At 43.4% G+C, this 10466-nt stretch overlaps 1 long non-coding RNA gene across 1 annotated transcript; it reads left to right on the top strand.

Annotated features, from left to right (window-relative positions):
- The first annotated feature begins 5244 nt into the window (after positions 1–5244).
- On the top strand, positions 5245–8002 carry LOC109191481. Its single transcript, XR_002055924.1, has 8 exons — positions 5245–5588; positions 5687–5818; positions 5929–5979; positions 6420–6504; positions 6590–6690; positions 6802–6894; positions 7355–7411; positions 7489–8002. It is a non-coding gene; the product is annotated as an uncharacterized LOC109191481 (long non-coding RNA).
- Positions 8003–10466: the final 2464 nt, after the last annotated feature.

The following is a 10466-nucleotide window of genomic DNA, read 5'->3' as shown; positions in this document are numbered from 1 at the left end:
AAATTCTCATAAAATTCCAAAACATAATATAAAGAGTACGGGGTGCTATGCCACACCTGAGCTAGAGAACTCAGGTGCACAGGCTAACTAACTAATATCCTCAATAATGTAAATGCATAAGCATGGCACGCAGGCCGAAAGGGAAACTATCTACTTCTACGCTCCAAGACTCTAGCACGCTCCAGTGACTACTCCTCCGTGCCTGAAAGCCAAATATATCTATTCAGCGAGAGATGCTGGTAACCCACTCCAACGCGTTGAAATACAATACATATAGATATATACATAGATATATGAAAAACCATTTCGAAGCATGAAGATATATCCTAAGAGACTCTAGCTTTAAAAACAGGGAATAGACTCGACAGATAGGGATAAGCACAGTCAACAGTCATAATCAAGCATATACACTTCACAAGCGAAGGGAACAGATTCGACAGGTAGAGATAAGCACAGCCAATAGTCACAACCAAGCATATACAGTTTACTAGCATGTATCCTATGGTCACGCTTTCATAACAATCATAACATCCAACCATCCATATCTCATCACATAGCACACTTTGTTGGCGCCACAGGACCAATCGCATGCCCATACATGAGGGTCAGCGCATATAGCTCTGACACGGCCCCGTAGCACCCTGCCCCGTATCGCAACACGGAGGGGTCGATCGCAACCGACCGATGAACCGCAGCTCATCATAATGTTTGATCGCAACCAAACAGTGGACCGCAGCCCAAGAGTAGTCATCTGACCGCAGCCAGGAATATGAACCGCAGCTCATGTAAAACGTTTGATCGCAACTAAACGGTGGACCGCAGCCCGAGAGTGTAAATCTGACCGCAGCCAGCTTCTGAACCGCAGCTCAGGAATAACCAATTCGATCGCAACCGAATTGGGGTATCATGCACACATAACACATAGCAAGCACACGCAGCCCATATTAGCACATTGGGAAGGGGGAGAAATCGTATAACGAAACCTATGCGTGGTCATCCACATGCTAAGAATAATCCTAAGGGGTTCATGCTTCCTTCACCTAGGTCAATGGGATACCAATTCAACTAACATGCAATATATAAGACTCGTTTATCCTACGAACGGCATCCGAAGCATCAACTAGACAGAGGCACGATAGACGGGGTCCGTTGGGACACCACGGGGGTCGGGGGAACATCAAACGGGGAAGCCGGAATCCCGAGGTGGGATAAATTCCAGCGGGTAGCCGGTGGGTGAGGGGTCACCCGCGGGCTGCTCGCCGGTGACGTGATTCCGGGCAGCGGGTGCCCGGCGGGCAGTCACCTGCCCGCCGGCTGCCCGCTGCCGGCGATGTCCGAACTTGGCCGTGGGTAGGTGGCGGGTCTCCTACCCCCACTTACCCCCCACTGACTCTTTTTCACAAATAACGCCCCGGGAACCTTTGTGGAACCCGAAACCATGCTTAGACACTTTTAAACGCAATTGATGACAACATGTAGACAATTAACGGATCAAAAGCGAGAAACATACGGCACATATCCTTTCATGCTTTACTATACATAATTAACACCCGATCATGCGAATTCCCACCCAATACATTAAGAATAACACCATACGAGTTTCACGTTACATCCTAGGGCTCTAATCACAATTAAATCATCAAGAATGTAACATATCTTTCAATATCAAGAAATATCAAGATTCATCAAGAACATCACACAATCATCAAGAAACCCTTATCATCATCAAGATTATCAAGACAAAAACCTATCACCAATCCTCAAGATCATATCATCAATATCATAACAATTCATCAAGACACAAGAATATAGGAGGATGCCTAAGAGAGAGATCATAGCTAGGAAAATAGGTTTTGTTGAGACATGGGTTACCTCTTAGCCTTAATTAATTCCTTGGCTATGAAGGGTCTTTCTTTAAGCTTTCTTCTTTCTTGATTTCTCCTAAGGGATTTCTTGGAACTTCTTGTGTGGTGAGAGATTATTATGGTGGGGGTTCTAGGTGCCTCTTATGTCCTCTATTTATATACCTAGGAGTCCTAATTAGGATCTAAATACTATAGGATTGCTAATTCTATTCCCTTTAGGGCTAGGGGTTGGGTTTTAGGGGTGAGGGCCCACGGACTATGGTGGGCCTTTTCCAAGTTAATTATTGTAATTTAATTCTTTCTTTGGATAATTGGTTAAATGATTAATTGGTTTTTGGGGTCGTAACACGGGGTGTTACACTCTTCCCCCCTTAACAGGAAGCTTTGTCCCCGAAGCTTGGTTCTTGCCGAGCGACTTCCTCTTGGTTACCTGGTGTGAAGAGTTCGGGGTAGCATTCCTTTATCGTGTCTTTGAGTTTCCATGTTGCTTCTTCGGTCCCATGGTTGGTCCAGAGGACTTTTACCATTTCTATGGCTCGACGACGGGTGGTTCTTGTCTTGGTGTCCAGGATTCTTACGGGTCTTTCTTCGTATGCTAGTGACTCGTCGAGGTCCACGACCTCGGGTTGTAGCACGTGGCTTGGGTCGTGCACGTATTTCTTTAGCTGGGATATGTGGAATACGTTGTGTACTCGTTCTAGTTCGATGGGTAGAGTGAGGCGGTAGGCCAGATTCCCGACTCTTTCTACGATTTCATAGGGGCCGATAAATCGAGGGCTGAGTTTTCCTTTTCTTCCAAATCTCATTACCCCGCGCGTGGGTGAGATTCTCAACCAGACCTTGTCCCCGGGGTTGAATTCGGCTTGTTTTCTCTTTAGGTCGGCGTAGGATTTCTGGCGGTCCTGGGCAGCCTTCATCCTTTCTTGGATGTGTTTGACCTTGGTTATGGTGTCTTGTAGGTATTGGGGCCCTAGTGTCACCGGGTCGACCATGTCCTCCCAACATAAGGGGGTTCTACATTTTTGTCCGTATAGGGCTTCGTAGGGTGCCATACGAATGCTTGCGTGGTAGCTGTTGTTGTACGAGAATTTAATGAGGTCTAGGTGTTCTTCCCATGTCCCTTGAAAGTCTAACACACAAGCTCTTAGCATGTCTTCGAGAGTCTGAATGGTTTTCTCGGTTTGGCCGTCAGTGGTGGGGTGGAATGCAGTGCTTAGTTTTAGTTGTGTCCCCAAGGCCGATTGCAGTGATTTCCAGAATTATGAGAGGAACCTGGAGTCTCTATCGGACACATTGTTTCGAGGAATTCCATGGTATTTCACCACTCGGTTTAGGTAGGCTTGGGCCAGTTGTGTCATCGTCCATGTTTCCTTCATGGCAATGAATCGCGCCGTTTTGGTTAGTCGGGCCACTATGACCAAAATTTTATCCTTGCCGGTTTTTGTTGGGGGTAACCCTCTGACGAAGTCCATGGATATGGAATCCCACTTTCCTTGTGGTATCTCAAGGGGTTGTACGAGTCCCTTGGGTTTGCATCGTTCGGCCTTCACCCTTTGGCAGTTCAGGCATTTGGCCACGAAATCCGCGACTTCCTTTTTCATGTTGGGCCACCAAAACGACCTCTTCACCTCTTGGTATAGTTTGTCACCCCTTGGGTGAACTGAGTATGGGGCGCTGTGTCCTTCCTCCAAGATTTGTTGTTTTAAGTGGGGATGCGTTGTGGGCACGCACCACCTACCTTGGTAGCGGAGACTGCCATATTCGTGTATTTTGAAGGGTCCTTCTTTTCCTTGGGTTAGGTCGAGGCGAATTTATCTAGTTTTGGATCCTGCTGTTGTCCTATTTTGATTTCTTCGAAGAGTGTGGGTATGATTTGTGTGTTGAATAGGTGGATCTCGGGGTGGGTTTGGTTTTGCTCTATTATTTCCAAGTTCAGCTTCTAGAAGTCTTTGTACAGCTGGTCGGGTAGGATCCAGGTGGCGTTGAGGGAGTGGTTAGTCTTCCTGCTTAGGGCGTCTGCCACAATGTTAGCTTTTCCCTCGTGGTACTGGATGTCTAGGTCGTAGTCTTTTATGAGTTCTAGCCACCTTCGTTGTCTCATGTTTAGGTCTTTCTGGGTGAAGATGTACTTTAGGCTTTTATGGTCTGTATAAATCTTGCATTGCACTCCGTATAGGTAGTGCCTCCAAATTTTCAGTGCGAATACGATAGCGGCTAGTTCGAGGTCATGGGTGGGGTAATTTTCTTCATGGGTTTTGAGTTGCCAAGATGCGTACGCTATTACCTTGCCGTTTTGCATTAGCACGCACCCCAACCCCTTTTTGGACGCGTCACTGAAGACCTCGAACCCTTCCACCCCGGAGGGGATGGCTAGTACGGGTGCCGTGGTTAGTTTGTCCTTCAATTCCTGAAAGGCCGTGATGCAGTTGTCGTCCCATCGAAAGGGGGTCTCCTTTTTCATGAGTTTGATGAGAGGTTGAGCTATCTTAGTAAAGTCGGGTACAAACCTCCTGTAGTAACCAGCCAAGCCTAGGAAGCTTCGGACCTCTGACAGTGAGCTTGGTGTGGTCCATTCCTTAACGGCATGGACCTTGGCGGGGTCTACCTTAATTCCTTCTTTGGTTATCACGTGGCCCAGGAAGGCCACGATGTCTCTCCAGAATTCGCATTTGGAGAACTTGGCGTATAGTTGGTGTTCTCTTAGAGTTTGCAAGGTTATGCGGAGGTGCCTTTCATGTTCTTCCTTGTTTCGGGAGTAGACTAGGATGTCGTCAATGAATACAATGACGAAGTCATCCAGGTGGCACTAGTACAAAAATTGGAATAGACGCCCACTTTACAAGACACCTACACAATGAAGGTGCCTCATAAAAGAAATTGTAAAACTTTACGTGTCACCAATCAAGTAAAGGTGCCTCGGAAATAATATTATTAAAATAATAATAGGAGAATCCGAGACACCAACTGAAAAGAGGTGCCGCGGATATTAAATTAATAAAATAATAATATGGGTATCCACGGCACCTTCTGTAGTAGGTGTCGCGAATATTTTATTATTAAAATAATAAAAATTGAATCCGCGGCACCCTTCAAAAGACAGTGCCTCGTTTTTATTTTTGTATTTATTTTATTTTTTTTTGTTCTTTCTTGTAGACGACCCAAATCTCCCAAATCTCACAATCCCCAAGTTAGACAAACATCTCCGCTCCTCCGCCTCCGTCCATCGCGTCTCCACCGTCCGCTCCAACCGCCTCTCGTCGCCTCCTCGCCAACAGCCACTGCAACGCCGTCCGTCAGCCACACCGCCGACGCAGCCACCATTGCCGGCGACTGAAGGTAATTTTGATTTAAAGTTAAAATAGCTTTCTGCACCTTTGGTTCACTGCTTGCTTGCTTGCTTCACTTCGCTCTTGATGATGCATGAAACCCATTGTCAATGGAGAGAGAGAGATAGATACTCGTGGGTAGAGAAAGACAAAAAGAAACATGTATTCTTCCTCCTAAAGATCTGAGTCCATTTGGTCATTAAAAAACCTAACACCTTTTTTGAACTTTGATAGTTTTCTCCTTGTTACTAATATGCAAGTGCGGTTCTGGACCTATTTCTCCCTATTGTGATCATATTTTGCATCTTACTCTGGAATTTCTCAGTTATGATCCCAATTTCACTGATAATATGGAAGAAGTTACTGATGATGAAATTCAGGAGGAAGAGGAGGATGAGTAAGCCATTTCTTATTAATTGGAGCTTGCTAAGCCCTGATATTGTTAGTTAGTCTTGATAGTTTATGTTGAATGTATGATCCTTCATTGAATTGTAGTGAGAGTGCTGATGAATACACAGACGATGAAGATGTCAGTTGGAAGGTTAGAAGAGCTGCTGGCCTGCTGCTAAATGCTTGGCAGCACTGATCGTTTCTCGTCTTGAAATGATTTCCAAGCTATATGAGGAGGTACATTCTGAACTGCTTCTATAGCTTTTGTTTGTCTTCTTGAAAGAAGGTAATTTTGTTAACTGTAAGTAAACATATCTAACTGCCTAACTTTATTTTTGTTTAATTAGGCTTGCCCAAAGTTAATTGACAGGTTTAAAGAAAGGGAAGAAAATGTCAAAGTGAAATTGAGCATTTTACTGATTTCTTTGATGGTTTATTCTCGGCTTTCTGAGTAGTTATTCTGCATATGTTTATGTTCAATACATTCATTGAGTTGCTGCGGCAAACGGGAAATGTAACAAAGGGACAGACAGACTTCAACCAATCCAGGCAAGATTATCTCCACCTCTGGCCTCAATGAATAAAATTCCTTAGACTTGAGTTATGATCTTCTTTTCATTGTAATTATATATCTATGTTTCTACCTGCATATGTACTAAGCTGACAATCTCTAGTGGCTCCAACTCATAAAACTGCTGACATTTACACAAACAGTCTTTTACATTTTTTAGGGAAAAGGCTTTCCTGAATGCATAGTTTTCTCAGTACAACTTCCAGTAATGATGACACTGGTTAAATGAATAATCATTGAATAATTTCTCTTCGGCTTGTCATGCAGTCCCAGATGGTTGTTGAACCAAGAGGTACCCAAAATTGTTAGATCTGTAAATAAGCAGCTACGGGAGAAATTTGTGAAAACAAAGGTATGTGTTCTTACTAATTTATACTCCATATTGTTTTTTCTTTGCTACTGGCCTTCATCAATTGCTTATTCCATTCTTCCTGCAGGTTGGTGCATTTTCAGTTTGAAAGAACTGGTGATTGTGCTGCCTGATTGCCTTGCAGAGCCTATTGGATCACTCATACCTGGGATTGAAAAGGCATTATGTGTAAGTTGTATGCTTGAGGGGTTTGTACCTAGTCTTTTGCTCTCCCTTCTTATTTGTTTGTTTATTTTTATTTTAACTATTTTCATTTTTTCATTACTGTATCACGACAAGTCATCTACCTCAAACTTAAAGACTGAAGCTCTTATATTCACAAGATTAGTATTTGCTTCACATAGTCCTCCTATTTTCCATCCACACATTAAGGTAATGACTTGGTATTGGTATTACTTATAGACTTCATATGTTCTTCGAGGAAACTGAATTTGCATTTGTTAAATTCTCTGCATCAATATGATCTCATCTATGCGTATAAAGTTTTAGAACATAGCCTAAGTTATGAGACCCTTGATATTTATTTTTATGAAGTGTGATTTAAATATACTTATGGTTAATACTCATTATATAGAGTTAAGAGAAAGTATCTTGAATGGTGAAAGCTTGAGAAAAAATGTTTCATTACTCTATTGTTTGCAATAGAAAGTTGATTATTTGTGTTACAAAATAATACAATACAAAGGTTATCATAATTGATTCCTGGTTATAAATACTTATCAAGGATGAATTAGCGAACAAGGTATTTTCTCTTTAAACTTCCCTGGGTAACATAGCGAACAAGGTATTTTCACTTATTTTTGCCACATTCTGTGCTTCTGCTTCCTAACAGATCAGGGACTCATCATATGGCCTCCTAAACTCAAATTAGACCCTACAGATTCTGCAGGTGCACAGCTTCAATTCCAGCTTCAATAATGCTACCAATCCTACCATAGATCACGAATAATGCTACAGATTCTGCAGGTGCACAGCTTCAATTAGACCCTCCTTATACCTCCACGTTCCATGAATCAACATATATTAAATTGCTCTTCATCAAACTCCCAGAGCAACCAGAACAGTCCTCAGGTTTCTAGCTCCAGACATCCACCTCAACCAAAACTTTTTCTTTGTAGCTCTACTTAAGATGTCATCTCCCAAGGAGGGATCCATCCTAAGGCAGCATTAAACTCCACTTTAAAAGCTTCACTTAGATGCTGCAAAGATGTCTTTCAACACCTACCTCTGACCTCGTACAATCTTCATCAGAAATGAATCTCATATTTTTGCTTCTGCTTCTGTTACTCAGTAGGTCAGAGGATTGAGTTGATGACAGATTTGGTTAGTATTGGTTTGCACTAAGGCAATGTCGCATTATGGATTAGTTAGTGGTTTGTATAGGCATTATGCCCTTGTGGGGTGACCACTTTTGGGTCACATGTAAAACATTGTTTTGGTGGCAATGAATAACTGCTTAAAAAAACATTTCTTTATTAAACTTTTCCTTTTTGCTGTAATTTTTTCTTTTATATATATATATATATATATATATATATATATATATATATATATATATATATATATATATATATATGTGTGTGTGTGTGTGTGTGTGTGTGTGTGTATTCAAATGAGGACAAGTATATTATAGAGGATTGTGAGGACAGATGTAGTCTGTGCCATTAGCTGGTATGTCGTGTGCATGACCGCATGCAGTCGTGTGCCACAGTTTGTATGTCGCGTGCTAGATTTGTTAATTTATAGAGCCTGGGTTCGAAACCTGATGTTTACATTTATTCTTGTGTGCCATTATGTATTAAGTTGTATGCCTGGTATTAATTTGTTGTGTGCCTATTATTTGTCCTCACAGTCCTCTATATATTGTTGTCCTCATTTGAACTCAACCATATATATATATATATATATATATATATATATATATATATATATATATATATATATATATATATATATATATATATATATATATATAATTTTTTTTTTTAAATGGTAGCTTTCCGAGGCACCCACTTGTAAGTGGGTGTCTTGGAAACAAATTAATAAAATAATAATAAAAGACTATTCGAGGCACCTGCAGCGGAGCAGGTGCCTCGGAAAGTCCGTATTAAAAAATTAAAAAAATCATTTTCCGCTTTCCAAGTCATCCTTTACGAAAGCGGGGGAGAATCACAGTCTCCAAGATCCGAGTCACCTGTACAGGTGACTCGGAAAGTGTTTTATGGGTGACTCTAAAAGCTTTTTTTGTACTAGTGTGGGGTCGGAATACTCGGTTCATGAGGTCCATGAATATGGCGGGTGCGTTGGTGAGTCCGAAGGGCATTACTATAAATTCGTAGTGGCCGTAACGTGTCCGGAAGGCCGTTTTCTGAATGTCTGGTTTGGCCACTTGTATTTGGTGATATCCGAATCTTAGGTCAATTTTCGAGAACACCCCTGCCCCCTTAAGTTGGTCGAACAAGTCATCTATCCGGGGAAGGGGGTACCTATTCTTTATTGTGACTTGGTTAAGTTCCCTGTAGTCGATGCACAGGCGCATGCTCCCATCTTTTTTTTAACGAATAGTACTGGTGCTCCCCATGGGGAGGTGCTGGGACGGATGTAACCTTTATCTAGCAATTCCTGGAGTTGTGTTTTCAGTTCCTTCATTTCTTTTGGTGCTAGCCTGTATGGTGGTTTAGAGATCGGGGCAGCGCCAGGTACGAGGTCTATGGTGAACTCGACTTCCCTGGCTGGGGGTGCCCCAGGGATTTCATCTGGAAAGATGTCGGTGAATTTGTTTACCACTGGGATGGTTTGTGGTTCGGGTGTTTTGGTGTTGAGGTATTCGACCGAGCATAGGAAGGCCTCGCTTCCTTGGTTTAGGTACTTCTTCATTTTCATCATGTTTACAAGTTTGATCCCCGGATCCTGGCGGGTCCCGCGGTATGACACTCTTTTACCGTTTGGTCCCCGTAGGACCACTTTTTGTTCTCCGCATAGGATTTGTGCTTGGAATTTCCCTAGCCAGTCCATGCCCAAGATCACTTGTACCCCATCCAGTCCGAATTGTATTAAGTTGCTGGGAAATTCCACTCCTTGGATGGTGATCATTACGTTCTCGTACATGCGGTCGCATTTTATGATCTCGCCAGAGGCCACCTTGACCTGGAGTCGGACCTTGGTGCTGGCGTTAAGGCCGAGTTGAGTGGCAAACCCGGTTGCTATAAATGAGTTGGTAGCCCCTGAATCAAATAGTATAGTGGCGGGGGTGGCGTGTACTAGGAAGGTTCCGGAGACTATGTTGCTGTCTCCGATCCTGGACTTGCTTAGGGTAAGGATTCTTCCTTGGGTAGTCGGTGTTGTGACCTTGTGAGGTGAGACGGTCTTGGGGTTTTTAGGCCCTCAGGTGGGATTTGTCTGATTCCCCTCAGGTTTCCTTTTGTATCCCAGGTGTGTCTCCCGGGGTTGGTTTGTTACTTGTTGTAGTTGGGATGCCTTGGCATAGGCTTCCCCGAGGGTCCTTGGTTCTTGTGTGGCCAGGGCTTTCTGGTGTTCGGGATCAAGGCCTGTTATGAACTTCTTGACCTTGATCGTCTCGGTGGGTACTAGCTCGGGGATGAGGCGAGCCAGTCTACGGAATGGCTGGTAGTATTCCGTGATCGGGGCTGCCCCTTATTTTAGGTGGAAGAACTCTTCGTATATGGTGGCTTTTAGATGGTTGGGATAGAATTGCTCTCGCAGCCGTGTTTTTAGGGTTTCCCAGTTGAATTCGGGGCTTTGTTCGTATGTGGGTCTCTCGTGAGCCCACCAGGTGTCGGCTTCGTGTCTGAGGTACAAGGAGGCTATTCTTACTTGGTGGTTCCCTGGGCATTTGGTTGCCCCGAATATCTTGTCAAAAGTCCCGATCCATTCCTCGAGGATCGTGGGGTCTTCGTTCCCTGAGAAGGTGGGTGGTTGGTGTG

This window comes from Ipomoea nil, unplaced genomic scaffold (genome assembly GCF_001879475.1).
Source record: "Ipomoea nil cultivar Tokyo-kokei standard unplaced genomic scaffold, Asagao_1.1 scaffold1652, whole genome shotgun sequence".
Lineage (NCBI taxonomy): Eukaryota > Viridiplantae > Streptophyta > Magnoliopsida > Solanales > Convolvulaceae > Ipomoea > Ipomoea nil.
Note: the sequence above shows the minus strand (reverse complement) of the source record. Positions and strands in the feature narration are given on the sequence as shown.